The sequence below is a fragment of the Trichechus manatus genome, unplaced genomic scaffold, assembly GCF_000243295.1.
Source record: "Trichechus manatus latirostris isolate Lorelei unplaced genomic scaffold, TriManLat1.0 scaffold00035, whole genome shotgun sequence".
NCBI classification, from domain to species: domain Eukaryota; kingdom Metazoa; phylum Chordata; class Mammalia; order Sirenia; family Trichechidae; genus Trichechus; species Trichechus manatus.
In genome coordinates, this window is record NW_004443971.1 from 1,816,610 (window position 1) to 1,828,265 (window position 11,656).

The following is an 11,656-nucleotide window of genomic DNA, read 5'->3' on the forward strand; positions in this document are numbered from 1 at the left end:
GAGAATAGCAACACAACTGGAAGAATGTAATCGATGTCACTGAATTGTACATGTAGAAACTTTCAAAATGGTGTAACTTTGGCTATGTATATTTTCACCAAAAAAAAAAGGTCCTCAAGGTCGAGAAGGGAGAGTGTTGACATGTCGTGGGGTTGTTAACCAATGTCATAACAATATGTGTACTGACTGTTTAATGAGAAACTATTTGTTCTGTAAACCTTCATCTAAAGTACAATAAAAAAAATTTAAAAAATAAATAAATAACCTGACCTCCATATGCCCCCACTCTGACTGGTGGGCCACAGTGACGTTTTGGTTCTCCTGGAATTAGTGTCAGTTCAGAGCAAGTATCCAGTAATCCCTGAAAATTCTGTTTCCTTTTCCTCAATGAACAGTCACTCTTGTAAAAGGCTGTAGATCCCTTTGGGGAAGGCTGGGAGAAAGGTTAACAGTAAAAATTTTTGACAGTGTATTGGAGTCCTTCCTCAGGGGGAGCCAGCTTCCCCTTCATTCAAGGGGTTGTGGGTCTTTAAGCTCACTCAAATCAGGGAATTGATTGAGGGACCGTGACTCTCTCTTCTGGTGATTCGAGTTAGACTGCTGTTCACCTGACCTAGAATTCATCCGTTTGTACAGATCAAGTAAATATTTAGTAGATTTTCTATCTATTTCACTCTTAGGGACACCATGATTAAGTAGCCAATGCCATAAGCCCATACGAGTCAGACTATTCTGATCACTGCTTTGACTCCTCTGTCCATTACTGTAACACGCCCACCTTGTCTTTGTCAATTAAGTGCAGCCACATGGCCCCTACTATCACAGGGTCCAATCAGTCCCATTGTAGTTAGGTGTCTGAATTCAGTTAGGGAATTTCCCACTGTCAAATCTGACTTAAATAAAAATAGCAATCACAGTAGTCTTCAAGGATGCTGGAGCTCCCTTCACAAATTCACAGTTGTTGTAAAAGGTGTGTCCTCTGGGCACTCCATGTGTGGGTCTGTGGGTCTAACTTGATAAATCCACTCTAGCATGCCAATTTCCCTAAGCATTTGAATACCTTCTTCTACAGTACAACAAGGCAGGTCTGGTACTTCAACTTGATTTAGTGTAGGCCACCTCATAATACATGCTTCAGCAACCGAACCAAATAAACTGTTTGATCCTTTTCTAACTTCTCGAGCTGAAACACTGAATGAACAATCTGTGCTTAGTGGATTCATATCAATAAACTCAGACTGATTCATCTTTATGTTCCTTGCACCATTATCCCACACCCTTAATAGCCATTCCCACACATATTCCCCAGGTTTCTGTCTGTACATATCAGAAAACTCAAGTAGTTCTTTTGGATTGTAGTGTATCTCCTCGTAGGTCACACTTTGTACTTCACCTTTTGGGGCTCACTGGGACTTAAGCCTAGTTATAGGTCTAGAAGCCAGAATCGGTGGTGTAGAATTGTTTTGAGAACATTCAGCATTGTCTTGTAAAGCATTTGCCTCAGGCAATGTGCCAGGCAAGGGCTCTTTAGAGGCAGCTGGGTAGGGCTAATCTCATTAGGCGGGAGTTGAGGGGGTAATGGTTTTTCTGGTGAGGGTGGTTTAGCAAACAGGAAGTAATCTTTTCAGATGGGACTGGTTCTGCGGGCAGGAGTGATTCAACGGAATTTACGGGCTCAGCGTCCCCAGCTTTCTGATTATCTGCCCATATGTCCCCATCTCAAGTTTCAGGATCCCATTTCTTCCCAACCAGTGCCCTTACTTTAACTTCAGACACCTCTCAAGGTTGACAATTGAGCTGATGTTGTAATACAGCCACTCTTACAATAAGACTCCGGGTTTGGTTTTCCACAATTTCGGCTCTGTTACTACAAGAAATAAGGCTTTCTTTTAAAGCACAAGTGGAAGACTTGAGGTCATTTATGCGGCACTTGCCCTTTGACTCTGAAGCCCAGAGTGCATCTCTTTCTTTTAGCAGTTTGTCTAGCGAAAGTAGACTTCTTTCTCATTCTGACAAAGCTGTAGAAATATATCACACATGTGTTCACCCTGAGCCTCGCCTTTCACCAATACCTGATCTACTGGTGGTGGTATTTTACATATTTGTACCATCACCTCATGTCATGGACTAGCAGTGCCCTCTTTACTGATGAAAGCAGAGTCATCAACATCTTTAAGACTAACCACACTTGAGAACCAATTTAGAAAACTCATCCTTACAATTTTTCTCTAGAACCACTCTTGGTACCAAGTGTCTTAGGCTGAGTTCTCTAGAGAAGCAAAACCAGTAAAGCGTATAAATATATATAGTGAGAGATTTATATGAAGGAAACTGCTTACATGATTGTAGAGACTAGAATGTCCCAAGTCCGTGGATCAGGGTAGATACCTCTCTTAATTCACACAGCCACAGAAGCTGGCGAGCCCAAGATTGGCAGGTCAGAAAGCAGGGCTCCACTCACAGGCTGTGAAGATAAACGAACCCCAAGTTTGGCAGATAAGCTGACAGCTCAAGTCCCAAGAACCAGAGGTGAGACGACAGGAGGCAGCCGCAGGATCCAGAGTGAGTAAAAAGCCAGAACGTCTGCTTATATTCAGATGCAAGCCACTTCCCCAAGGAAACTCCCTTTCATCTGACTGGCTACTCACAGAAAATTTGATCATGGGAGTGATCACGTACAAACACTGAGAATCACAGCCAAGTTGACACACAATCTTAACCATGACATGCCCATAACAGTTGGTGTGTAAATTTGAATAACAGTCATATTAACTGGTCTTCCTTGTAGGTGTATGGATATTAACCTATCACTGACAGCATAGTACTTCAAGATAAACCTTGAGATATTCTTTTTTGGCAATAGATTCAATGCCATTCCTCTTCAATTTGTCGTTACTGGCATAGTTGGCCATATGACTGTCAGATTCAAAATGGCCAATACCAGCCCATTTCAGCTCATTAATGCCTAGGACATCAATCTTCAAGTGTTCTGTTTCATTTTTTAGAACTTCCAATTTTCTTTAATTCATACTTCATACATTCCACATTCTGATTATTAATGGATGTTTACAGCTGCTTCTTTTCATTCCATGTCATGCCACATCAGCAAATGAAGGTCCAGAAGGCTTTACTCCATCGTGGCATTACGACTGACTCTACTCTGAGGAGGCAGCTCTTCTCCAGTTGTATTTTGAGTGCCTTCCAATCTGAAGGCTCATTTTCCAGCACTATATGAGACAATGTTTTGTTGTTATCCATAAGGCTTTTATTGGCTAATTTTCATAAGCTGATCGTCGGGCCTTTTCCCTAGTCTGTTTCTGAAAGCTCCAGTGAAACCTGTCCACCATGGATGACCCTACTGGTATTAGAGATATCGGTGGCACAGATTCCAGAATCATAGCAACGTGCAAGCCACCACAGTACAACAAACTGACAGACAAATGATGGCTGGCAATTTAGAGGCAGTATAGTGTAGCATAGTGTTTCTCAAGAAGAGTTCTACTTACATTTGGATGAATCAATTCTTTATTCCTCAAGACCATCTCTCAAACTGCACAACATTTAACATTTTGAGCGCCTATCAACTAACTGCCCTTGTGTTTATGACAACCAGATCCACACACCCTATGCACTTTCAAAGTTCCCTGGGGGTGGGGGTCATTTGAGAACCACTGACATAGTATTTAAGAGGTAGCCAGACTGCCTGGGTTTGAATTCAAGCTCTGCCACTGCTAAACAAACTTTCGTCAAATTACCTGACCCCACTTTCAGCTTCCTTAACTGTAAAATGAGAATAGTAATGGTACCTATTTCATTGTACTGTTATGTTGATTAATTAGTTGATGTATGTAAAATTCTTACAACAGTGCCTGGTACATAATAAGTGCTCAGTAAATATCATCAAATATTATTTCAGAAATTCTTTCTCTCAATAAGTTTTTATGTAATAGGATAACACTTTTGAAATATGAACTAAGGTTTTTTTTTTTTTTAACTTCCTATTCACTTTTTCCTTGCCCTTATTCCCCTAGTCACTTCAAGCAGCTAGGTAGCAGTGAGTCCATTGCTTTAGAGGGATAGGCCAGTACAGAAAGCAGAGGAAAAAAAAGACTTCCTAGACTTGGTTTCTAAAAATTTAAGCCTTTAGAGAAATAGACAAGGTTCCATATACAGATTAAATACTTGGGAGAAATATAACTGGAAAGAACTGAGTTTTCTCACCTTCCCACAACCTCATCTCAAGCTTCGATAAACCTAGAAAAAAATTTCTCCAGGCTCAGAAGAGGAGGATATGCTGGAGAAATGGTAAGACTATAGACACTGATGGATCCCACATAGATGGGCCCTGTACTCTGATTCATAGAGCACCAGGGAACAGTAAAACTCTACATAAATTTGAGGGATTTAAGGTGGTGGAGGGTGCTTGGGGGCAGTGACATGATACTAGAGAAGAAATGACTGAGAAGTGAGATTATGCTGACCAAGCTTTAAATAGCCTTGTGTTTAGTGCCCCAGCATGGCAGTGAGAGAGCAGAATTATGACCATGCCCGTACAAGTGATGTGGAAGTAACAGAAAGTCACCATACCTGAAGTGTCCAGGCAGACAGGAAGACATCTCAGTGGCAAATGATGTGGCTCAATAACAGAGGATCAGACAGGATGATGGACTTTTCAGAAAGTACCTGCATGAACAGATAACATTGAGGACAGGTGAGTACCTTCCCCTCCAATGTCCTGGTAATACAGAGACCACTTCCTACTCCTAAAATAAGACTCAAAGGAGGAAACTCCAAACTGATTGCCATCAGGTTTTCACCTTGCTCCAATGAACGAGGGCTTCAAAAAAAAATAGTTATAGAAAATTAAAGTTACATTTTTTGTACAACTGTGTTGTGGACAGAGATTCATACATGGCTAAGCGCTTGGCTACTAGCCGAAAGTCGATGGTTCAAATCTACCAGCCACTTCGTGGGAGAAAAGACCTGGAGATCTGCTCTCATAAAGATTTCAGCCTATGAAATCCTCTGGGGAAGCTCTACTCTGTCATACAGGGTTGCTGTGACTCAGAATCAACTGGATGGCACACAACAACACATTAGCATAAGGTTGTTCATATTATCTTTTTTAAGGTTTCAAAACTATGTCTGTTGATGTATCCCCTTTTTATTTTTGTTTGTATTTATTTATTTTACTAGATTTGCCAAAGGTTTTACCAGTTATTGGAATTTTTCAAAAATTCAACTCTTGGATTTATCCACAGTTTATTTTTTCTGCCTGTTTATTATTTCTTTTCTCCTACTTTCTTTTGAGCTGTATTTTAGTTTTTCTTTTTTCTAAATTCTTGATTTGAAAGCTCATTTCATTTCTTTCATATTATTTTTAAATAACAAAAATGTTTATACTAATGAATTAACTTCTGACAAGAGGATAATGTCTTGTGGAGTTTAAAATTTATACAGAATTAAAATACCTGACACTGGCATAAAAGTCAGGAGGAGGTTAAAGGAGTCAAAGTATTCCAAGGTCCTTCCCTTATCTAAAAGGAAGGTGATAGTGTCAATTAACACTAGTCTTTGATAAGTCAAGGATGTATATTTTAATTTCTAGGATAACCACTATTAAAAGAAACAGAAATTACAGACGAAAAAGTAGAATTGGAAATATGCAATAAATTTTTAAAGAAAAAAATGAACTACTTGGTATAAATAGAAAACAGAATAGCATGGTAGATTTAAACTGAAATATATCAGTAATTATATTAAATCTAAATGTTTAGTTTTTTTTTTAAATGAAGGTTGTCAGACTGGATAAGAAAGTTAAAATTAACTATACGCTGCTCATAATCTCCATCTAAAACTAAGAATACAGAAAAGTTAAAGGATGGAAAAAGATTTCAAGCAAACACTAAAACTCAAACCAAACCCACTGCTGTCGAGTCGATTCCAACTCATAGCTACCCTATAGGACTGAGTAGAACTGCCCCATAGGGTTTCCAAGGCTGTAATCTTTACAGAAGCAGATTGTCACATCTTTCTCCTGTCGAGCAGCTGGTGGGTTTGATCTGCCGACCTTTCAGTTAGCAGCTGAGTGCTTTAACCACTGTGCAACCAGGGCTCCTAAGCAAACACTAACCCTCCTCCCCCCGCCGCCAGAAAGCTGATGTAGCTACATTATTATCAGGTAAAATTGACTTGAAGGCAATAGACATTGCTAGAGATGAAGAAGGTAACTTCATAATAATAAAGAGTATAACTCGTCAGAAGTTAATTCAAAATTCAAATATACCTAATAATACAGCTTCAAAATATAAGTAAACACTGAAAAAAATTATAAGGAGAAATAGACAACTCCATAATCATAATGAAAGATTTTAAAATACCTTTTTGTAACTGATAGAAAAAGCAGACAAAATATCAATAAGACTATCAATAAGATTATAAACAATTTGAACAAAATAAAATGTATCAGGCAGGATAAATTTTATTAGGTTATAGTAACAACCAATTCTAGAATTTTAGCAGCTCTTAACAACAAAAGTTTATTTGCTTACTCTATGTCCATTAAGGAATGCAAGAAAGGTTCTTTTCATTACTAGAGACCCATGCTGACAGAAGTTCCATCTTGTTAATGCTTCCATAATCACTTCAGTAGGGCTACATTGCTGGAGGGAGTGTAGCCCCTTTGGGAGATAGTCTGGCATTATTTGGCATATGCTATGACAAAGAAATTTCATTGCTAGGTATATAACTTCGTGAAACTTATGCATCAGTATACATTAACAAAAATGGCAGTATTGTTTCTAATAATCTCAAACTGGAAACAACCCATATGTCCATCGACGGTAGAACAGATAAACACACTGTGGTATAGTCGTACCATAGAAGTATAGAGGTACAAAAATGAAGGAACTACAGCTATACAACAAAATGGATGAATCTTACAAACATAATGTGTAACAAAGGTAGGAAGAAAAAAAGAAAACAGAATGATTTTAATATTAATACAGGAAAACCTGTACTATATTATTTAGGGATGCATAGATAGATCAAAAGATCATAGAGAAAAGCAAAAAATATATTATTACAAAAGTCCAAACAGAAGTTATATCTAATGAGGAAAGATGGGGTGGTAACTGGGGAAAGACATTCAGGGGGCTTCAAGAGTGCTAGCAAGGTCTATTTCTTCACCAAGGTAGTGTGTATTCATTATTCATATATGTTTTATTTAACTCTCTCTCTCTGTCACACACACACACACACACAGATGAATGCACTTTTTTTTATAGGTATGATATATTTTATAAGAAAAAAAGATAAAGAAAGGTTGAGATTGTGTTAAGCACCCACCTAATGAAATCAGAAAAACAACAACAGGGCAGGACAACAAGGACACATGTATCCTGTGGAACTAGACTAGGAGACTAGTAGTGCCTGTGTGCTGACTGGTATTTGAGGCTACTGGATTCTGTCTACTGACTCTAATATGTACATGTTTACGCGGTTGTGGATAATGCAGGAAAGTATTTTAAAGAATGTTGGATCCTCAATAGGCAGACAATTTTGGATCCAAAAATAAAACTGTCTGAAGAATTTCTGCTTTTCAGGAAGGAACTGGATACTAACAGAATCTCCCAATTCCCACATGTGTTTGCTCTTGGGAGCAAAAAAAATTATCACAGACAGGGACAAGTCTAACCTAGGGGCCTTCAATCTCAGGTTTAGGCACTTTCAGTGCCTTGAAGGTCCCAAGGCAATGCAAAGTATAAAGGGGTAGATCCTGGAGCCACTAGTATACAACGAATTTCTGGTGATCTTTCTTAGTTCTAAGGACTTGAAAGAAGTTTCAACAATTTGACAAAATCTTATTGGAAGATTTAATCGAAATTCTTAAAGTTGAAGGGTCAGCGTAGGGATAATCAAGTATCTCAAGCCCATATGGAACGTTCCCCTGCCCACCAAAGAACTGAGAACTGAGGGAACAGATGTGGGATTCCATCTTGTTGCTTCTGTCTTAAAAAGAGGGCAGCATGGGAGATCTTCTACCCACTGCGTGTCTGTCAGTTTGTCGTACTGTGGGGGCTTGCTTGCTGCTGTGATGTTGGAAGCTACATCACCAGTATTCAAATACCAGCAGGGTCACCCATGGTAGGCAGGTTTCAGCTGAGCTTCCAGACTAAGACAGACTAGGAAGAAGGACCCAACGGTCTACTTCTGAAAAGAATTAGTCAGTGAAAACCTTATGAATAGCAGTGGAAAACTGTCTGATATAGTGTCAGAACATGAACCCGTCAGGTTGGAAGGCACTCAAAAGATGACTGGGAAAGAGCTGCCTCCTCAAGTAGAGTCGACCTTAATGATGTGATGGAGTCAAGCTTTTGGGACCTTCATTTGCTAATGTGCCACGACTCAAAATGAGAAGAAAAAACTGCAAACATCCATTAATAATTGGAATGTGGAATGTACGAAGTATGAATCAAGAAAATTGGAAATCATCGAAAATGAAATGGAACACATAAACATCAATATCCTAGGCATTAGCGAGCTGAATGGACTGGTATTGGTCATTTTGAATCACACAGTCACATGGTCTCCTATGCTGGGAATGACAACTTGAAGAGGAATGGCATTGCATTTGTCATCAAAAAAGAACATTTCAAGATTCATCCTGAAGTACAACACTGTCAGTGATAGAATAGTATCCATACACATACAAGGAAGACCAGTTAATACAACTATTATTCAAATTTACACCCAAACCACTAATGCCAAAGGTGAAGAAATTGAAAATTTTTATCAACTTCTGCAGTCTGAAATTAATAAAACATGTAATCAGGATGCACTGATAATTACTGGAATGCAGAAGTTGGAAACAAAGAAGGAGGACCATTGGTCGGAAAATACAGCCTTCGTGATAGAAACAATGCTGGAGATTGCATGATAGAATTTTACAAGACCAACAACTTCTTCATTGCAAATACCTTTCTCCAACAACATAAACAGTGACTATAGATGTGGACCTTACCAGATGGAATACACAGGAATCAAATTGACCAGATTTGTGGAAAGAGATGATGGAAAAGCTCAATATCATCAGTCAGAACAAGGCCAGGGGCCAACTGTGGAACAGACCACCAATTGCTCATTGCAAGCTCAAGTTGAAACTGAAGAAAATTAGAATAAGTCCACGAAAGACAAAGTATGACCTTGAGTACATCCCACATTAATTTCGATACGATCTCAAGAATAGATTTGATGCGTTGAACACTAACGACTGAAGACTAGACAAGTTGTGGAATGACATCAAGGACATCATACATGAGGAAAGCAAGAGGTCATTAAAAAGCCAGGAAAGAAAGAAAAGACCAAAATGGATGTCAGAAAAGATTCTTGAACATCGAGTAGCTAAACCGAATGGAAGAAATGATGAAGTAAAAGCGCTGAACAGAAGATTTCAAAGGGTGGCTTGAGAAGACAAAGTAAAGCATTATAATGATGTGTGCAAAGTTCTGGGGATAGAAAACTGAAAGGGAAAAACATACTCAGCATTTCTCTATCTGACAGAACTGAAGAAAAAATTCAAGTCTCAAGTTGCAATACTGAAGGATTCTATGGGGAAAATACTAAACGATGCAGGAAGAATCAAAAGAAGATGGAAGGAATACACGGAGTCACTATACCAAAAAGAATTGGTCAACGTCCAACCATTTCAGGAGATAGGATATGATTAGGAACCAATGGTACTGAAAGAAGAGGTCCAAGCTGCACTGAAGACATTGGCAAAAAACAAGGCTCGGAGTTCCGGCAAAATGGCGCTCTAGGCAGAAGCACCACGCCGTCCCTCCACAGCAAAGATCTGAAAAACTAAGCCAAACAGAGACTACAACAATCCTGCAACCCTAAAACATCAAATGAAGAGATAAAGAACTCAGCCAAGCACCAAATGGAGTGAGAAAACTGACAGAGAAAGGAGAGCAAGGAGAGATTCATGCAGAGGTCCCCTACCAGCTAACGCAGCGCGGATCCACCATCTTGGACTCCTATCGGAGACCAGCAAACAGGGGGTACGAGAAAGCAGCCTCACGGAACGTCCAGCGGGAGACAAAACAACTGGTAATTTGCGGTGTGCGCTTACCCACCCCCCACCCCTCTTCCCCCCGGCTCGGCCTCCTCTGCTTCCTGCGGACACAGTCTCTTGTCCAGAAACACCAGCCCGCACTAGCTGGCTCTCTAGGTGCCATTTGTTGGCTGCTGGTGTTGCTTTTTTTCTTTTTCTGCTTCTTTCGATTTCTTGCTTGCCTCTTGCCGCCTCCCCCTCCTTTCGCTCGAGTGCCTGGCTCTGTGAGCCATCTTTGCTTCTTCCTGAGGGGCTGCAGGGCTGCATTCGAGTGTGCAGCTACTTCCCGGTCTGGGCTGCTGCACTGGTGGGATCCCAGGGCTTTTGTTCATTTGTTCGTTTTGAATTGTTTGTTTTCTTTTCCTTTTCTTGAGTTGGGAGCGCTTTCTGGCCAGGCAGAGCTGCGTGGCAAGGAACTCCCCTTCAGCTTCCACAGACGTGCAGAGGGATCCCTGAGCACATTTCTTTTTTCGTTGTTTTTTTTTCTTTTTTCTGTTTTTGTTGGGGGTCTTTCTTGTTCTTTTTCTTTTTTTTTTAATTTGTTTTGTTTTCTTTTCCCTCTTTTTCGCTTTTTATTTTTCTTCATTGCTCAGTTTCCTGTGTCTCTATATCTTCTACTCTTTCTGATCCCTGAATACCAGGCATAGTATACCTCTATGCCTTCTAGCCAGGCTATACTGCTACACCTGAGAGCGACTTCCCCAGACATCATAGCTGCAACAGTGGGATCCCTGGGAACTTTGTGGTTCTTTAAACTTTCTGATTTTTATTTATTCATTCTTTTCTTTTCTTCCTCTTCCCCTTTCTGTTTTTCTCCATTTCATAGTCTCTCATCTCTCCATTCCAACAGCAAGCTCCCCTAGCACTCTTTTTTGTTTGTTTGTATGTTTTTTGACTCCTGTTCCTCTCTCCTCTCTCCCATATCCATCTTACCTCCACACATAACAATCTCCCCGCTGATTCCTGCATACCTGCACCGTGAGCTTGACACCACACCACCAAGCAGTACAGGCACAGCCTACTGGAACCTGCCCAGCACTGATTACCAACCCACCCTGGTGGCTGTAGTAACTGCCTCAAACCACCCATCCGAGTAACACCTCTTCAGCTAGACCTGCCCTGCTGTACCATATCTGAGTGACTGACACTGCCAGTTGGAGAAGGAGATGAAAAGTATTGAGCGCACAGAAGAGCAAACAACAAAGAACACACAGTCCACCTGCTCAGATATAGTCAAAAAAAATTTTTAAAAAATGGAGGAAACAAACGAATCTACAATCAATAAACAAGAGAAATAACTACTGAATGCCCCAGAAACAGAAGACAATATCAAAACATTTACAAAAACAGGACAAGATGGTTCCAGTAGGTGTCCAAAATAGAACGCCAGATGACTCTCCTCTGGAAGAAAATGCACTAGAAGTACCTCATAGGGAATTCAAATCTATAATACTCACAATTTTCCAAGAACTGAGGCAAAAAGCTGACAAACATGAGGAAAAAATAGACAAATTCATGGAAAATACAGACAAAAAATTGGAA